Below are 20,070 nucleotides of genomic sequence, written 5' to 3' on the forward strand. Positions count from 1 at the left end.
GTCTGCCAGCTAAAAACAACCAAAAATATCTTCAACACTGAACATATTGGTACAATTTTTGTTTTTATGGTTCATCAACTCAAGCATTCTCAAGTTGTTTGCCTCTGATTGTCCACCTTGTGTCTTAATCCAGCCCAGTTCCCATGAAGGCTGCTCTCATTCACATATTTTTGGTTTCTAGTGTCAAAGAGTGAAATAAATCTGAGAAAGCTCATTGCCAGCAAAAGTCACCAATTATCTGTATATTTGGAAAACAAGTTATTGAGAGAATCCAGCTGCAAAATCTGACCACAGACACAAGGAAAACACAGGTGAGAGAGAGGTGCTGCCAAATGGAGCATTAGTTACAATGCATCTGTGCACTTAGTTTTCCAAGTGTCTCTGCAGCCCACCAGGAAGGTTTTAAAGATCGAGTGGATAATTACAATCAACATGTTGGCAAACCCTGCGTTGGAAGCCTGATATCACCTTCATATCAGCCACCGTGTTTCTACAGTACACCCGCAGGGACAAGCCAAGCAGGAGTTCATGGAGAGGGCATATCCCGTATTTACATATGCTTTTTATATTTCCTATTTGGGAGAGGGGAGGGTAAGCCACTAGTAATTCACAGGCTTCACGTTTAACGTGCAGGAATTCACCAAAACCTGCGTCACGTTTATGGTTTCATCATCTCGTTTCACACAAGCTGACCTCTTTCTTTTGTAACCAAATAAGACAAAGAATTTATAATCTCCTTTAAAACATCGCATGTTTCATTACTTCGAGATCATAACAGTTTAGACATTTTAGTACGTTGTATGAAAACTCTTTTCTTTTCCACACATACAACTGAACAAAATAAATATGCTGCCGATTGTGTACTACTATGCACATCAATTTAAATATTTAACACCCTCTTGAGTCTTTATGTCTTTGGAAAACATCCTACAAACCTAATGATATCTCATATAAAACTGCATAATTAAAAAAGAACAGTCTTTTATGCAGTAGCATAATCTGACACTGGAAAATGTGCTGTAATTCACTTACAGTCTCATTACTATACCACTTTGGAAAAGTTAATATACATATACCTTGCATGTTCTCTTGTCTTTCCCATTTTGAGAAGGGGCTAAGTAAAATGGTTGAATGCGACACATTGGATTGAATGCGACACATTGGAGAAGCTAGGATCATGAACCACTTATAATTTTCATTTTGTTCATGTATTTGCATTGACTTATGCTTTTCAGAGTTCTTTTTTGCATCATCGTAGATCACAGATAAAAGAAAAATATCAGCCTTGTTGAGAAACGGTGTTTGCGTGAGACCATCACTTCCTGTGTTGTCTTGACTCAAACAGGGCAACAGCTTCTCATTCAGCAGCTGGAGCGCCGACTCAAACTCACACAGGGCTGCAGTCTGACTTAAACCACTCGTAATATAATCAGCAGCATTATGCATGTAACAGGGGCAGGAATTACAAAGTATTATTGTATAAATATTTAGAAAGCTCCAGCTATGGAGGAAAAATCTATCGTATCATATAAAATAAACAAGCAATTTAAATATTTAGCATTTCAAGAGAGGCTTCCGTCTCTTCTGGTTGATAAATTAAAAACAATTCAGGCGAGGACAAACTAAAGCAATTTTATAGGCAAGAGATGCTTATAAGAAGTGAGCAAGAGAGCAAGAAAATCTTTTAAAAAAGAGCTGATTTGGGTGATAAATACAAACTCAACTGACACATTAAGCTGCCTGCCAACCTTCAGGAGAGTAGCAGGAAAATGTGTCACTTCACATTTTAGCTTGAAGCTCTGAAAAGAAGCCTTAAACTTTATCAAACATTGAGCTGAATAACAAAAACATCAGATTATAACTGGAGGTTAGACTCCAGGTCATTGCCTTGTTACAAAAACTTGTTACAAAATTTTTGATTCCTTCATATTTTTTGCTTACATATTTTCCTACATCCTGTTTTTCTCCCAAACTCTCTCAGAGAAAAGCCACCACATGCTGCAGCCACAGCTGTGCGCAGCTGTAATGGGGTTTTAAAATAATGCTCCTCAGTAATTTCTTGGAATAAGGATAATCTCAGTCTGAAGTGATTATAAGACCTTTCCTCCTCTGCTGTGAGAGTCATTCAGGCTCCAAGTTTTCTGCCTTTTAGTGAGCACATTCATAGAACAACAGCATAGAGCTCAAGTACTCTGGGACTTTTCTTTTTATTCAGGAAACTAAATTCATCTGGTGCGCTTTTGTTTCGGTTTTTGAAAAATACAAAAGTGGATTTAAATGTTGGAAAAACACGACCTATCAGACATGCTTATATTTGAAAAAATAAATAAACATGAATGACTGTGTTACTCTTTCTATAACATATTTGCAGCACAAAGTATTTCCATTATTCACTATCCAGCTCCCATATTTTTAATATTAAGTTCAATTTATCACACAACTAGTTCAGTTTCACCTTAATTTGCACACCTCAAGTCCCAGACCCTGAGTCCAAGTCAAGCCCCAAATTTTCTTGTTTTTTGGACTTAATGGTGACTCGGTTCCTCATCTATTGCTGTTACGAATAAGCCAGTAATTAGGGCTGAAACAATTAATTGTGATGAATTTATTCTGGAAATAATCGCTAACTAATCTAGGAATTTATTAATTGCTAACTTGAGTATATATACTCAAAAAAGGACAACATACTCAGAGCAAAAAACTGTACAAAAAATAAGCATTTTACATAAAACATAAAAACTTTTTCTATAAATATTTTTTACCCAGAACACATCAAGTGGCACAGATTTACCTTCACCTGGTTCAAATTCTGTAAAAGAGAAATAATCTCCTATCAAGCCGCTTTTGCTATCTAATTACTAATTAATCTAACAATGAATCAACAGATCAGCCCTGTACTGTAATGTCGAGCAGAAAGAGCTGAGATGTTGATGTTAGAAGCATTTTTTAGCGGCAATGCATCTTTTGCTACAAATGATCAAGCACTCACTAAAGGAATGCTTTGATTGCATTTTAGGCAGTATAATGTTTATTTTTTTATTTTAAAAATATAATTATTTGTGTATTTGCATCTCTTAATTATTTCCAACATTGCATGAAAAAGGTTTGTGGAAATCTGCCTCTTTTTTTTTATCCGATTAATCAACAGATTAAACGATTACTAAAATAATTGTTAGTTGCACTTGCAGCCCTAACTGTAATACTTCCTGTAACATCAAGTTGCACAATAAAATGAGGTAATTTAATGCAATTTAAAAATATATATAGAATCGAATCAGGTGTGTTTCGAGTAGAGATGCGTGAAATCTGGGAAACCTGCTGAAGATTATTTCCCTGTTTAACATTTCCTGACATGGAGAGACAGGTCTCTATAACAACGGCACAACAGAGCCGCTCACTGTGCTGCATTCAAGGGGATCCGGGGGACAGAGAGAGGAGAAGTCTGCACAGCAAAGAATGCAAACCATCAGAAACTTCCTGATTCCACAAGAGAGACGACAAAGGTTTGAGAAACAAGATCGACCAGGACGGGTACAAAGGACAAAAATGCCAGGCAGATATCCAGCAGGACGCCCTGCCTGATCCGCCTCCTCCCAGCATTTTAAACGTCCTCCCTCTTGCGCGTACGGATACACACACCCAGACCAACCCTGCTGGTGTATGAGGTCCTATCTCCAGAACCCTCCTCCCCCCTGGAGCCTGACCCAGACACCAGCATCCCTAGATCAGCTTTGTCCCTCTCTCCCCCACCCCGATTCACCAAACATAATGCATCACCGTCACCCTCCTCCACATCATCAATACCACCATCCTTCCATCCACTTAGGAAAACCCCTCACAAGGTTTCCACAACCCAGCCTCAAGGCTTTGCGACCGGGCTGTAGGCGAGTGTGCAGAGCAGCAAAACTGACGGTAAGTCGGCGAAGAGCACGATGCTGTGGCTTCGACTAGTATTGTTGATGATTAATGTATCGTTTTAAAATCAAAGGAGCAACACTAAACTTACCCAGAAGGAGGGTGGCAAAATATGTGAAAGTTAAATTTAATGTCATTGAGACTGATAAAAACAGGCTGGAGTGATTTGCAAACCAGGCAGAGGACTGCAGGCAGGGACTACTGTCATCATTTTTCTAAATGAATCACTCTGTGTATAAAATTATCTCCACCGCAGTTTCACTGAGACCACACTAATCTCTTCAAATGCCTTAAATCTAGGTTCATAGTCACAAACAGAAGAAGTCAATGTCTGGATTACAGTCTTGGATCTTCTAACTAGACACAGGCAGGTTGCAGATATGAAGATAAACCCAAGTTTGGCATTTTACACTCATGTTAGGTCAACTTTAAATCACCTCTTCTTTTGGACAGGTGTGGAAGCCCATCAGAAATCTGATGCAGACAAATCAAGCAAACTCTTTTTTCTCTGTACTGATGCATTAATCTCATATATAAAGAGTAATGATTCTGTCTCATATGAGGCAAAACATTTTAACATCCAACAACCAGGCTGGATCTTGAACAAAATATATTACAATTTTTAAATAACTGTTTATTATAATAATAATAATTATTATAATCTCTTCCTGGTAAAAGGAAATGGATATCCATGATGATATTCTTTTTATCCACAATAAACATTTCATCGATGTCAAACGTTATCCTTCCAAAGAAAAAATTATGTCAGATTTTTGACTAAGTCTAATAACGTCTTGCCATACTCACCTACTGGACAGCTCGTTGCGTTGTTGCGTCAACCTAGCAGCTGAAGTTAATGTATGAAAAGTTATGCTAAGAAATGTTATGCTAAAGTGAATCAAACCAAGTGAAGATGTAATTTATTTTGTCAAGCGGTCAAACCGAGTCGCCCAAATTCTCCTGGTGTGACAGAAAACTGAGTTTCAAAGCCAAAAAAAGTTATGCTCATGCTTTAAGAAAATAATAGAGTGAAATGAGAGTTATCCCACTCCGTGGAGCATACAGTAGAAATGCCCCTTCCCACATGTTGCTGCACACTGCCCGTCAGCTGGCTGAAACAGGATTCTTACAGATTTGCTTGCTTACAACAAAGAAAAACTTGGCAAGAGTATTTGTAAAGTTTTCTGGTTGCTAAAAATATGGACAGACGTGGAGTGCAAAGTAAAGCAGAATGCCTGAATTTATCAGGTGTTTGTTTTGCTTACAAGTAGATTTTAAAATACATAGATTTTATACAATGTTGTAAATAATAATACACTTTATGTTATTTTTGCAGCATTAATTTTGCAAGGTAATTAACTGGCTCTAATTTTGACCGCTAGCAGAAAGAATAATCAAGAAACTTTTGTCAAATATAAAATGTTTGTTTTGTCATAACTTTTCCCAGATTTACTTATAAGTTGAAGGAGACACATTACCACAAACATTCAGATTTTAAAATACTTAATTTTGAACCTACATAAATCATCATAGCAAGAAATTAAATAAAGTCCTTATTCATTTTGAACAAGGAAGATGTCAGAGGAAAAACAAAATAAAGTTTCATATCCAGTTTGAATAGGAAGAAGCAAAAGCTTATTAAATCCTACAACCAATTGTCTTGGCCAAATATGTCAAGACATTTTTGGACAACTGAAAGTTCATTTAAAGCGTTTTTTAACTGAATTGTTTTCTTTCACGTGTATTTAGTGAGGGTAAATGACAAAAAATTATCTAGTAAATTTGTTTCACATTTTGAGTCAGATGTTACAGAAAACGAGGGATGACTTTTTTTTTTATTAATATTGCACAAGTCATTTAATTGTACTGCGGGGGTTTGCATGACAAGGTGAAAAATCACAGGTGTGCAGACTTGCGAGGATGCAAGAAACAGATGCATGAGTTCAAACAAAGAAAGCAGAGATGGGCTCGAATGAAGTGACAAATGGGGAAAGCATTCACAGTACTGAAAATTTGGACGCAGCTCCAAATTATTTCTTCTGATAGTAAAATCTTAAACAGACTTATTATACTTATTCCCGGATTTCACTGCAATTACCTCAAGCTCTTATCTCTCACCTGCAGTCCACACATCAGCCTTGCATCCATTCAACCTGTGTTTGCACACACACTGAAAAGAAGACTGCTATTATCCCCTGAAAACCTGTGCAGTAGTAAAGATCTGGTGTCACGCTCAAGGACACGGTGGCTTTTTTTTTTTTTTTTTTCTGCATGTGTGCGCACACAGACAAACACACAACAACACATGCCTGGCTGTGTCAGGGATCAAACCTTGAACCTTACGAGGCGCAGGGCAGCGGGAGCGCACAGGGCCACGCTGCTGCCCCCTGCAGACCCGAAGTGCACATTTTATGACAGCGAACAGAAACTGCCAAATCCTTCTTTCTTCCGCTACACACACACCAGCACACACGCGCGCACACACACACCAGCACACATTTAAAGACAATGCATCGGTTATTCAGTGCACAGTTACGACACATCGCAGAGCCACTGCACTTTTTCTCTCCGCTCTTATAACACACAGTCCGAGCGAGAGCAGTCAGCATCGTCTGCGTCCATTCACGGGAATAAAGCTGTAAAAACAGCAGGGTAATCTTTGGGCAAACATGGTGCATGCAAGTAAAAATTAACAACGTTTCAATTCCTTTAAGTTACGACAGAGGGAGGTTCAGGTGTGACTGTCCAGTCTTTGAGACCAAACGATTAGAATATAACCATGCGCTGTGTTGAACTGTGCAGAAACCATGTTTAAAAAAGTGTGAGTTGTTCCTCCTAAAAAGAAAAAAAAACTTCCCCGTGTTCCCTGAGCTCTATGTTGGAAACACAACTGTGATCCAGCAGCAGCTTGCGCGTAAACGGAGCCGCTTGATCCGCCAAGTTAAGTTGATTAAAAGCTGCACATCGACTCGTTTTGCAGCCCCAACTGTCGCACAGACGTGACAACCACCGTGCACCCCAGAGCAGAGATCAGCGGGGTGATTTCCCTGCTGTCATGCACTAAGAGACCGTGCACCGTGCCCTCCGCAACGCACTGATGCCCGGCCAGTTATCAGTGCGTGTGCGTGTGTGTGCACCGCCACTGGAAACCCGTCTCAGTCCATTTCCGACTTGCGTCGACATGCAAACCACAAACAAAGTCCGGCTTAATTAGCTGAATGTCTTCCAGCACGCAGCGCGGTCTTACCTGGAGAAAAGCGTTATCTCCCTCCCGGATCGATAATTTCTTCTTTACACCATTAACTCTCCGCCATCTTCGGCACTGTTTGTTTAAATGGGAAACACTCCCGGAGCCCTTAGCCAGGTCTGTAAGTTGAGGAGGCGCGGTGGCTTCTGGGGAAGCGAGTTCGGAAATGAGGAGCAGAGAGTTTGCTGCTGCCTGGTTCAACACGGAAACGGACTACAGACGAGACTCCACCAGACCGGAGGAGGAGGCGGAGGAGGTGACAGAAAAGGCACCGTCTGTCTGGCAGCCTACAGACGAATGTCAGCCACTGAAGAGATAATGATGCCTCGGTGTCTTATCTGTTCACCAAAAAACATATACCGAGTCTACAAATCAGCTCTCTCAAGTTTTCCTTCATTGAATTAAATTAAATCAAGTTCAATTGCATTTCTGTTGTTTGGATATATAAAGGCTGAATACAAATTACCAGAGCCAGCTCAGGTTTGTTTGAGGCCCTGAGCAGAAATTAATTTCCTCACCCATTTACAGTCTCAGCAAAAAGTTTCCCTCATATATCTTCTTTTTTTCCGTTACTCATCAAACACTGGGAATATCTGGGATATCTGGGAAAACAAATACATTTTTCATGCGTTTCTACATTTCACCAAAACTCTGTTTAACATCACTAAAAACGATTATTTATAAAAACACTGACCAAAGTGGAGATTTGAGGAAACGACGTCTTTGTGTTTGCCTCTGTACATTCGAAAGCGGAGATTTGTGGTCTGGCACATTACAGTCTGCAACAAATAATTCACCAATATATCCATAAAATTGCTTTGACATGATTCCCAGTCGATGTTGTCTTGTGTCTTATTAACTTTATACTCTAATATGGTACTTACAAGTAGTTTATCTACAGTAGGACCTAGCTTTCGATCCACTCAAATGAACTTCCTGGCGCCATGTTTAATTCCTAATAACGAGTCCTGTTTGTTTTGAAGCAATCTGATTGGCTGACGTTGGTTTTAGTTTTGCGCTACACTGCCCCCTATGAGTTTGGCATGTTTAATACAATGTGTGGGATGAAAACTTTTCTGAAACCAATTCTGGGAATACAATGTTATTATTATTTTTTTTTAATGTAGCAAAGATAATTTTTATAAAGACTATGTGTGTACAATGCCTTTCAGATGAGTTTGGGACTTTTTCTTTGGGATCATCAAGCAAATTAACCTTTCAAACCTGGACTTTGGTCTAGCCAGATATCTGGGAAAACTAATAAATTTTTCTGTGGAACATTACCATGGGTGGGAAAGGTCTTGGGCAAAAATCACTTGATAACGTTTGGACTGTTGCCCAGACTTTTTCATTTTGGACACTGACCTTAATTAAGGCAAGTGAAGCCTGTCGTAATCTAGATGCTTTATGTTCTTTTTGTCATGATTTCCCTGTTTCCTGCCATGATTCTTGCTGCTCCTCCATATATTTTCCTTACCTGCTGATTTGCTCTTTGCTCTCATTTGTAGCCCTGCTCCTTCTGCACTTGTTGGCATCTGATTGCTGATGGCTGTCACCTGTGCTGCTGTCTACATAAACTTTTACTTTGTACTCCCTTAGGGTGAGATTTTCTCTTGTCAATCACTGGTCAAGTATCCTGATTTTATGCTTGACCTATTTTTTGTCTTCTAACCGTCACCTCTGACTGCTCCCTGCCTTTCCTGATCATATCTCTGCATTTTTATGGGATTCATTAAAATAAAACAGGTCTCATCTCCCTTTTCTGTTGCTGGCCTGGACTATTTACCAGACCAATAAACTCAAAGTGATCTTTAACTTCACCACAATGAAACCAGATCATCCCTGCTCATCAAGGCTTCACCACTTCCAGTTGCCAGTACATGGAGTTCCAGTTTCTGTCCAGTCCTCTGGGTGAAACAATCCCCAGTAAGTGGGCACTCTCCTTTATCTTGCCGTCTTTACTTTAAATATTCCAGCATGTCAACATTGAAGTCTCCAAGAAAGAAAGCCAAAGATCTCTGGCAGAGATGCTGCCCTGTTCCTGCTTGGACATTTTCACATTTCTTGTCAATAAAAACTGTTTTACATTCATGAGGTTGTGGTTTCTGTTTTGGGTCCACAACACCATACTTAAACACTTATTTAAATTTCAAAAAACAAATTAGACAAGGATGTTGACATCAAATGGGGAATCATAACTCCTTTTGCTCTTTCTAAAGAACACCCTCGCCTAAAACCCACCTTGATGTTTACCTCTCTGCACTGTAAATATCCGGTTATATGAGCCACATGCTTGTATTCGTTACATATGCCTCCAGTTGCTCATTGTTGCAGACAAATACTAAATGTCACTTCACATCCTGTATCCTTTACTGAACTGGTCCTGTTTCCCCGGAGGGGCTGCGACTTCTTCAGGCCACGCGTCTCTCACGGATGAGACCCATATGTGGGCTCCATATGCAAGCTGGCAGGGTCGCCGACGAGCAACGGCGTCGATGCTTGGTGGCCTATGAACTGGGATGGAGAGCTCCGAAATCCGTCGCCATGGTGACACCAGACAGACAACAGGACAGATACACGGACAGATAAAAAAAGGAAGTGACAGAGACAGAAAGGGATCCTGCTGTGTCAATAACACTGAGACTGAGCAAGAGGAGGATGCAGAGAGAGAGAAGTGAGACAAGATGATGGGATTGTGGAGTACAGTTAGGAGAAGTCTTGAAAGATGCAGGAACATGAACACAGATTAAAAGAAACCGTGTCTGTTGCCTAAAAGAGGAAAATATAAATGTGCTAAAGACGTACATGTAGGTGAAGAAATTAAAAAAGCTTGAAGTGTGGCAAGGAGAAAGAAGAAGGATACATTTGAAAAAGTAAAGTATGAATCTCGCGGTGCATCAGACGGTATAAAACACGGATAAGGAAAATTAATGTTAAAATATTTTGGACAGTGTTAAAAAAGAATAACGACATAAGATATTAGGCAACAATATACAAAGAGATATGAGAAGATGTGAAGAATAGAAGCAGAGATTTTATTCATTACTGGAAAAAATGTGACTTTTTTTCTCAGAATTTTGACTTTAATCTTCTGAGGTCAAAAATCAAAATTTTGAGAAAAAAGTCAAAAATTTTATGGTGCTGCATTAATTAGTGTCATTATAGATAGAAAATATGGAAGAGGAAATTTCCATTAAAAAAAACTAAAAAGTATTTGACTTTGGAAATTTTGTAAGTTGTAGAAATTTCCATGTTTTCTTGGCACAAATTCACTCCTCTTTTTCTTCTATCTAGAGTGACCCTAATACATTTATGAGGAAAATGTCTGAATTTCTGTTTGTTTTTTCAGTGGTGCTATTCCTCCTTTATACAAATCTCATGTAAAAATGCTGTTTTGTTATTTTCTGAATTTCTTTAAAATTCCCAAAGCGAGTTGCACCAAATACATCCAGGTGGCAAACATCATATTAAATCCATTTGCACATTTTTTTGCCATTGGGTTGCAGTTCTCCTCTGTTCAGCCACCGTAGACTCAGTGAAGTTATCAAGGAGATAGAGAAGCATTGTTTTATTTTTTAATTATTCCTTTAATTAATTGAGGATTCTGGCTCCTGCCCCGTGGAGGCAGTTTTATAAACATTTAGAACAACATCTGACTGGAGGAGTTACACTCAGAAAAGTTATTCAAGCTGAGCTCTGGGTCCGGTTTGGGGTCACCTCCCAGCGGGACGGGTTCAGAAAAAAATCCTGCCAAGGGTCAGTGGCATTGTAATCAAACTCTGAACCACCTCGACTGACCCTGTGAATGCAGAGAAGCAGTAGCTCTTATCTCTGAGTCTAAGCAGCGCCACACTAGAGGAAGAAGTATTTCACCTGCTTGTATCAGATTTGTTTTTGTTTCTGTCTCAATAAATATGTCTGAACCGTAGGTGAGGTTAGAAAAATAGGTGAGCTGCTAATCTGAGATGTTCACTGTTAGGTTGAGCTCTTTCTTCACCCCCACAGGTTTGCATTACTGCTGATCTGTCAATTATTCAATTATGCCACTGCATAATTAATTAGCCAATCTTTCTATTTATTATGCTGAAGTAAATTATTTGCCATCCTGCTGAACAATTTCTATCACACAACAAAGAAGAAAATGAAGTTCCTTCATCTAGAGCAGTGACTTCTACAAAATCTGATCTCTTTATGTTTGATAACTATGCATTTTATTTTTTATTTCTTTACTTTTTTTTGTTTCTTTTGGGTTTTATTTTATGGCGAAAAAATTTTAACAGGAAAATTTTGGCAAAGATGTTTAAAAATCTAATTCCTTCAAATGGACATTTAGCGCTCTTTGATCTAACTTTAAACTCCTGATTGCAACATTAAAATAAGGTTCTTGTGGGACATTTCTCAAATCTGTTCTTTTAGCTAATTTCACTAATAAATATTTACTGAACGGCTGAGTATTTTCAACAATAGTATCTGCTAATATTACTTGTTGGGTGATTTTCTCTTGAATTTTTCTGTCACCTCAAAAACAATGGATTTTGACAATGCTGCTATATTTAGGTGAAATATAAATATAATAAACCCCAAAGCCCACATGCAAACTGACTAATTACATTTTCATTCCACATGCTCATTTGAGTTGAGTTTTCCCATAAAAAAAACTACATTTAGTTTTGTTACAAGGTAGATGACAGATTTACAGCCACGTGAAACATTTTGGACAATCTGTGTTTTTATAAGATATTTGGACAAATTAGTATTTAATATCTACTTTTTAACTGGACTGAAAAATAAATAACAAAAAAAGAAAATGGAAGAAAATATATCAGAAATGAACAATAAAACAGAATCTAATTTCTGGAGAGGAATAAATTAGAACACCCCAAAGCACACTGAAAAAACACAATAACTTAATAAGTATTTTTGGTTGAGTTTCTATTACAAATATTTTAGCACACTTAAAATTAGACAAAACTAACCTATACGGAACATTTCAAGATATAAGAATTTCATTTAAGTAAATAATTCCTTGATATCAATTAAAAAAAACTGATATGTTTTTCACAGATTATTTCACAGATTTGAAGAAAAATCAATTTTGTAAGTTTATTATAGGCCTCCCCACAGAAATATTTCTGATCTTCTTTTCCTTATTTTGACTCCTAGTGGGGCATTTTCAAGCTGCGTTAAATTAAGTATACATTAATCAATCACGATCTATCAGAAATTAGTCTGAAGGATTATTTCTGACACATTCCTTGTAACTTCCACATGAAAAGAAGCAACATTTGTTTTCAGGATTATTTCACAGGGGGGGGGGAAATGAACATTTCAGAGGCATCTAAACCTAATCATTAATAGAACAGAGACCTAAGTTTCTTATCAGCGCTTCATTTTTCTATCTTTTTTCTTTTCTGTCAACCTTACGTTTCAGATCTTTGAACAAATTTTTGTTTTAACTTGAGTAAATACAAAATGCAGTTTTCAAATGATCATGTAAATAATAAAGGGAAAAAGATAATTCATAAAGGACATTTGAAGGGAAAGCAGTTTTGCAGTTGAAAGGTCAAATCTGATGTTTTTGTGCGCACTAGAGTTGTTAGGTCATCTGAGCAGTTAGATTTATCCTCATACATTTTCAGCCTCCAACTGACTGTAAAAAGTGCATCATTTACTAATGCTTTTAAAAACAGCTCAAAGTAAATGTTTTTCTTTGTATATCTTTAATCATTCATATTTGAGCCATTCTGCAGTTTTCTTTATTCTAATATTTCCATTTGCTTATTTTGGATGGTTAATAGCACTATGGTCAGCTATTTCATCTTGAATTTGAAAGTAAAGTTGATTTAATCCAGTTTGTTTTCATTTCTTTGGCTGTGTTTTGTTTGGTGGAAAATATTTTATTATGGAGACGTTTTTTTTTTTTTCCGTGAGAATCTAGAGGACTGCAGAGAAAGCTGCGGGAAGGTGAGAGGAACGAGGAAGCTGTTTAAAATTCGAAACAGGTAGTGACGAGCCTTCAGGAAGGAGGTGGAACATCTCCCAACATGCACAGATACACACACACACACACACACACACACACACACACACACACACACACACACACACACACACACACACACACACGCATTCACGCTTGGATGTGTGCAGAAACATATGCAGAGCGCACTCGCAGATTTGTATGTGGAGTTAATTTGAGTGGTCAGCTGTGTGACTAAATATAGGCCTAATTATTCTCATAATGAGACAGGACATAGAGCAGGTTGGCTTTGTGCTGCTAATAAGATAAAACACAACATTTCAAAACATCAGCTTGGCCTGTAGAAAACTGTCTCCAGCCCAAGGCGTTTCTCAAGTGGCCCTCAGGTGAAAACATAACAAGCCCAAGCCTCAGATGACATTCCTGGACAGAACTTCATGCTGGGTTGTTTTCTGTTTTTATTTCTTATTTTTCTCAAATTTCATGACAAATCAGTGGTGTTTTTTTTTTTAAGTAAGCTGTTTGTTATTACAATTTATTTTTAATGGTAACATGGATAAAAATATACACAAAATGAATGTAGGAGAGATAGGAAAATAATAATTGCAATATCTCAACTAATGACTAAGGTGATGTGCTCGGCTCCCATTTTAACCCATTCAAACTTAATTTCTTTTCAGCTGACCAGCCAGCTGAGTTTTACTCCAGCATGAAAATAAAGGGAAAAGAATAATAATTTTTTACAAGCAGTTCAATGCAGTCTGAGATTTTATGCTCTAAAAAAAACACATAAAAATGTAAAAATTATTGTGAAATTAGAAATAAGCTTTAAAACGCTTATAGATGGTAACACCATCACTAATATATCCCAACTCCTGATGTCCATTAGAATGGACATTCAAAAATACTTTTGAATACTTTTCAAATTAACTTCAAATTACACTGAGAGTAATTTTATTAGGCTACCATGAATTTAAACAGATATTTTAATTTCATGGTAGCCTAATAAATACAAAATAAAATAACAGTCGTTTACATTTTTACTCAACACAAGGAGAATTTAAGGCAGGAAGGGAAGCAAAGGATCAAGCTTTGAATCTATCAGTCTAAGTCCAGTGTGAGGTTTAGATAAAGGACGACGTCCTTGTAGTTGGATGTGCGATTAATTGGTCAATAAGAAACCGATCAATAGTGAGCATCGTTCAAATACAAAATTGCAAATTTTTTATTGGCTTAAACCCAGAAATCATCAATTAATGAATCAAATTTATTTGTACAGCACAATTTAAAAGCATCATAAAAACGCACACACAAAACAATACAACGTTGTACAACACAGAGCCAACAATTGACAAGCGTCATCATTGCACATCAAAATACTGATTAATGTTTCACTGATTATGTTTCATAAACAACTCTACACAGGTGTGTTTTTAATCGAGATTTAAAGGCACGCAGAGATTTAAAGGCATGTCCCTCCCAGTGAAGTCTGGAGGGGTTCAAATTACAGACAAACTTCATTTCTGTTTGTCCCTCAGCATCCTGCAATGCAAAATCAATACAACATGATTGAGCAGTTAAAGCAAAAATAGGTGCAGTTGTTAAATTGTTGGCCTGAAAGCCTCAGGGGACCATAACGTTGATCTTTGTGAAGAAAAAAAAAAAACAGAACAGAAATGCAACGACTGAGGAAGGAAGATGGCGTCTGGGACTGTGTGTTTACCATCACAATGCACAAACTGGGTGCCAGGAGAGTTTAGGCAACAAAGAGATTGATGAGACTGTAAATTCATGTGACCCGGTGCTGTCAACTATCCCATTTACTGACTGAACCGTGCTGTCGTACATGTGTGTGCGCTTGTTAAGTGCTCACCTTCCAGATCCACAGCCTGTTGCGCCACTTCATGCTGGTATAGAAAGAGCATAGTTAGCTCACCATAGTTAGCTTCATATAATCATGGAGTTTTAGTTCATATTTCTATATTATGTTCAAAATAATAGCAGTTCAGCACCACTTACCAGATTAATAACTGCTTTAGTGGATATTATATTTCTTCATGACAAACATATTAGTTATGCATGTAGTAGAAAATAGAAAACCACCAGAGTTGGGACGTACATGCTGCTGATGTTTTGTAAGTTAATCATGAATTAACAGAGATGTGTTTAAAATAACTGTTTATCAAATGCTGGAGACCATGGATTAGTTTCAAAACAATGAAATAGTAAAAGAAGTAATTTTGTCCTATTCCAAAGAGGAAATGTCCTTTAAACAGGTGTATCATTAAAAAAAACAACCCCAAATACCAGAAAGACAGGAGTATCTTTGTTCCTCCAACATTAGCTTTGTGTGCTATTCAGCAACAATTTAAAACAGGTTGTGACCAGCTGCATGAGAACAGCCTGAGCTGATCTGGCTTTATAAGATTTATTGTTAAACCAGATTGAAAAGGCCAATGAAAACCTCTTGGTGATCTGATTAACAAAACAGGATGGTGCATTTGCATAATCTGATCTGTTTTTATCTGCTGGCATTCAATATATATTCGTTCTGTGCCTGTTTTGGGGCACGATTGCTTTTTAAAGATGCTATTCAATAAAAATTCAAATGTTATGAGAAGGCCAAGTATTGAGTTAAGATCCAAATGCTGTATGAAAATGGTTTGAACAAGTGGAAATTGAGCTCTGTTTGAGCTATTTTACACAGAAAAATGGGGAAAATTTCAGCCTCCAGAGGTTCACAAATAAATTTAAAGACTGCATTTTTTTTCCTTCTACTTCACAATTATTCAGCACATCATGTATAGAATATTTACAAAACTCATAGCTCTGTGGCAGTGCTAATGTTTTTTTCCCATCACATAAATTCAGCTCTGAAAGCAGATTAACATTTAAATTAGCATTTTTAATGAGTCACTTCCAGTTATTTTGCAATAAATGAATTTTTGTACAAAAGCAGTGCTGTTTAAATTTACAATATTTAATTATTTTTTGTCTATTATTCTCCGCTCTATTGTTCTCCTTTATATCCCTTGACATTTTTTACTTTTTCACATTTTTAGTCAAATTGAAATGACAAGTTTATTGCCTTTTATTAGCATTTTATTTGATAGAACAACACTAAGTAGGGTAAGCACTGTAAAGTAACAGGAAATTGCTGGTTTTCAACATGTTTATTTTACAAATTAAAAATCTGAAAAATGTGGTGTAAATTTGAAATTAGTCCCCTCTTAACTTGAATATACTTTCCAAAGTGAAGAACATCCTTCAAAAGTCACAATTTTTAATCTTTTAACAATTATGTCAACAAATATTTTTGGAGTTATGCACTCCACAAATTTGTCTATAATTTGCTTAAAAAAATTAAGGAACCAACAAAGAAGGTGTTTTGATTATATGAGGCAATAATAATAACTTTTAGACTTGCAGGCTAAAAGCTATTTGTGGTTGAAAACTAATTCTCCATCCTGAATTCAGGATATTTCCAGTAGAAATGAGCTGAGCTGGAGTTTTACCTTTCAAACAATCTTAAATACACAACCAGAGATACAAGAATATGGTTTTGATCAAATCACAGTAATGTTCAAATGGCCCAGTCAAAGTTCAAACCTAATCACTATTTGCTTTTTTTCTTTCTTGAACAAATAAATAGAGAAAAAACTCCGTTTCCAGATGTACAAAGCTGGAGGAGACGTACAGAAAAGGTTTACTGCTGTAGGTGAGTTGAAATAGATATTCATGCTTATCGTTTGAAATGTTCATTCTTAAAAATAACTGTAATTAAAAAAATGAAAACCATGTTTCCTTTTTCCTGCACTGCACAAGTTCATATTAATCTACCCGATAAAACTTTGTTGCAAAGTGACATAATTTTAACCATTTCCAGGGTATGAATACTTTACAATGCACTGCAGACATGCAAACTCCAAATGGTGCAGAGCTGTATGCCACTAGTGGGACAGAGATATTTATGTCTGTCTTTTACTTTCTTACTACAGCCTTGTTTTTATCTGAGACACTAAACATTGCCTCTTTTGTCACCTTTCTGCTTCTTACCTGTGATGTGGGAGTTTTATTTCCTGAATCCAACAAACATGGGTTTAAAAACTCTCATCGCCCAAACTCTGTTATTCAGCAAGATTCTTATCAAAGCATTGGCTTAATATCTCGTCTTTAGAAATCATTTTGGCCACTCCTCATTAATGCTCATTAGATCCTTCCAGATGTTTTTATCCCATCTCCGCCCTCCCCTTTCATCAGTCTGCACCTGCTCTACAGCACACCTCACTCACACACTTCCCCTTTTCTGCTCCCCCTTAAATGACCAGGAGGGTTCTGAGCATTTTTATGTCTTCAAGCTAGGTGGATCACCATAAATAAACCAGACTGGGAAAGCAGCTGCTGTCCAATTTTCCTATTTGGGACAATCAATGATAATAACACTGAAGTGCTACAATACTTCTGAGAGATTAAACGCTCTCTCCCTTTCTCTCCCTAGTCTCTCACACACAAGCTCCTGTCCTGCTAATTGTTGGCTATTAGTCTGCAAGTCTGGGATTACATGTCTTATTAAATACAGAATTTCAAATGAGCTTCGTTAAACAAGAAAGTACTCCCAGTTTAATGAAGCTAATTTATATGGAAATTACACATAATACTGACAATTCAGCGGGACATTTATCCTCATTGGATGGAGGGGGGTAAACGAAGAATGTCTCACTCGGTCCCTGCTTTTTCAACTTTTTTTTCCCCCTGCGTTTTGGGACCGCCTCGAGAATATTCCGTCCAGTGCTGTATGTTTGGGTTTAGGATGCAGCCATCAGCGAGCGCCCGTGCAGTGATGGAGAGCATGTTAGTGAACTCCTGTCCTTGCGCTAACCCTGCAGAGCTTCGGCCTGCCTCTCTGGTTCCCTCTGATCCATCAAGCTGTCTGATCGGCTGGAGAAAAGCCATTAGTCTGAAACAGCACAATGCATGGGCTGGGAGCTGCAGGTGTCTCTTGTCTGTGCTGTGATTCTTCTTCAGCCTTCATGGATGTCAGATTTCCAATGCTCCAGCTGTCAAAAAAAACAGGAATGCGTAGATGTTCTGCCTGAAAAACAGGATTATATCCAGATTAAGATATTTTTCAGACAATTGTTGGTGCTTCTTTGGCCCTTCTGTATGTGTGAGGGTGGTGTGCAAAATATTTCTTCATAAAACAATGTTTCTGTCTTTCTGCCACTGAGTACTGATTTATTAATGCAGGTTTGTTTGCAGCCATGCCCTCAGACTGCCTCTGTCCCTCGGGCAAGCAGCTCCGCGTTGCCCCCTGGTGGTATTTAGGTAAAACAAACAGACGGAAGTCCACTTTTCCTTCTCAATTACTGACCTTTTAAACCCATCCCACATACTAGGCAAAGGTCAACACATCCTGGAATACAGCTGCATAAAAAATATATTTCAGCACATCTACTGAAAATGTGAAACTTGTAAATACAACCATATTTTACATACTAAAATATTAAAACACAAAATCTTACCAAGATTGTGTATAAGGTGTAGTGTCTAGTACCCATGAAATAAAAAAAAAACAAAACTAACTTACAAATACCTTTTCAAAACATATTCAAGCTTGGTTTACATCAATAATTTCTTAATATTGATTTAAAATGACTAGTTATTTCACCTATAACATGGGAAACATGTCTTGTAAGTGACGTAATCTGCCACTCAAACTAGTACATCTTAAACTATTAGGGAATTATTTACTTAAAATAATCTCCGCTGACTTACTGAAAAGTTATGGGTAAGTTAGTTTTGCCTTATTTCATGTGTTCCAAGATATTTGCACTAGAAACTAGAACAAAAATACTTGGTAAAATGTTGTTTTTGCAGTGTTGAAGATAAATATCTGGTCATTTTTGGCTTAGTTAATAAAAACCAAACATTTAGCTACTCTGAAAACAAAAACCCTGCGTAAAATGAATAAATGAGAAATTTCATTATGTAAATTAAGCCCCGCAAAGTCATGAGGAAGATTGCTAACTTGACAGCTGTCCAACAAAGAGGTCACAGAAGGTCATTGCAAAAGCAGCAGATGTTCCCAGAGGAACAAATCAAAATGTATTAAAGGGACAATTGAGTGGAAGAAAAAAGTACACAAGTGACAAGGGATAACTGCAGTTTGAGGAGGACTGGGAAACAAAGTCTTTTTGGGAAAGAACCAGTAATGAAATGACATATTCACAAGTTATTTAGGATACAGTGGGACGTTCTGCAGTCAGTAATAATTTAGGGTGGGGTGTCATTATGCTGGATTTGGTCCAATTCACCTCATACTTCCATCTGTTCACAACTTCATAAAAGTGCTGATTTCATTTTCCAGCAGGACTTGGCGCCAACCAGTGTTTCCAAAGGTACCAACGCCTTTTGGTTGATTTCCAAGCAAAATCACCAGACTCAACAATGAAGATGAGCTGAAGTCCACTTTCAGAGCAAGCTGGGGTTTAGCAACAGAGTTATTACATCAATGCCACACTATATTAATTTATGCAAAAGGAACCCAAACCAATCTGAATGCATATGCTACAGTATGCATGCACGCATACTGTAGCACTTTGAATTGCCTTGTTGCTGAAAATGTGCTATATAAATAAAATTACCTTGCCTTACGCTTTTTGGTAGGGCGAAAAAATATTTTTTTCTTTTTATGCTAAGATTCACATTTTAAAATTTTACATAAAAATTTGCAGGAATAAACACTTTAAACATATCAAACTGTGTAACTCAAACAGCAAAAATATACATGTACTTTTCAAAGGTTTTCTAGTTTATCAAAGTGAACCTGTAAATAACAGAGGGCTTCACAGCAAATGCACCAAGAGTGTCTCCTGCATAAAATATATTTTCCTCAATGGTCCATTTTAAAAACATGATTGTTCGCAGC

The 20,070-nt window shown here is 37.4% G+C and overlaps 1 protein-coding gene across 2 annotated transcripts in view; it reads right to left on the reverse strand.

Moving 5' to 3' along the window:
- LOC106917477 (nuclear receptor coactivator 3-like) overlaps positions 1-7,359 on the reverse strand; it is a 69,155-nt gene extending 61,796 nt beyond the window's left edge. The window contains exon 1 of one of the 2 annotated variants that reach the window (XM_014986474.2): positions 7,163-7,359. The gene's annotated coding sequence lies outside the window, so the exon portion shown is untranslated. The remainder of the gene's footprint in view (positions 1-7,162) is intronic. The other variant, XM_014986472.2, reaches the window with a different exon arrangement.
- Positions 7,360-20,070: the final 12,711 nt, after the last annotated feature.

Source organism: Poecilia mexicana, unplaced genomic scaffold (assembly GCF_051168715.1).
Source record: "Poecilia mexicana isolate PSO_F unplaced genomic scaffold, ASM5116871v1 scaffold_7, whole genome shotgun sequence".
NCBI lineage: Eukaryota > Metazoa > Chordata > Actinopteri > Cyprinodontiformes > Poeciliidae > Poecilia > Poecilia mexicana.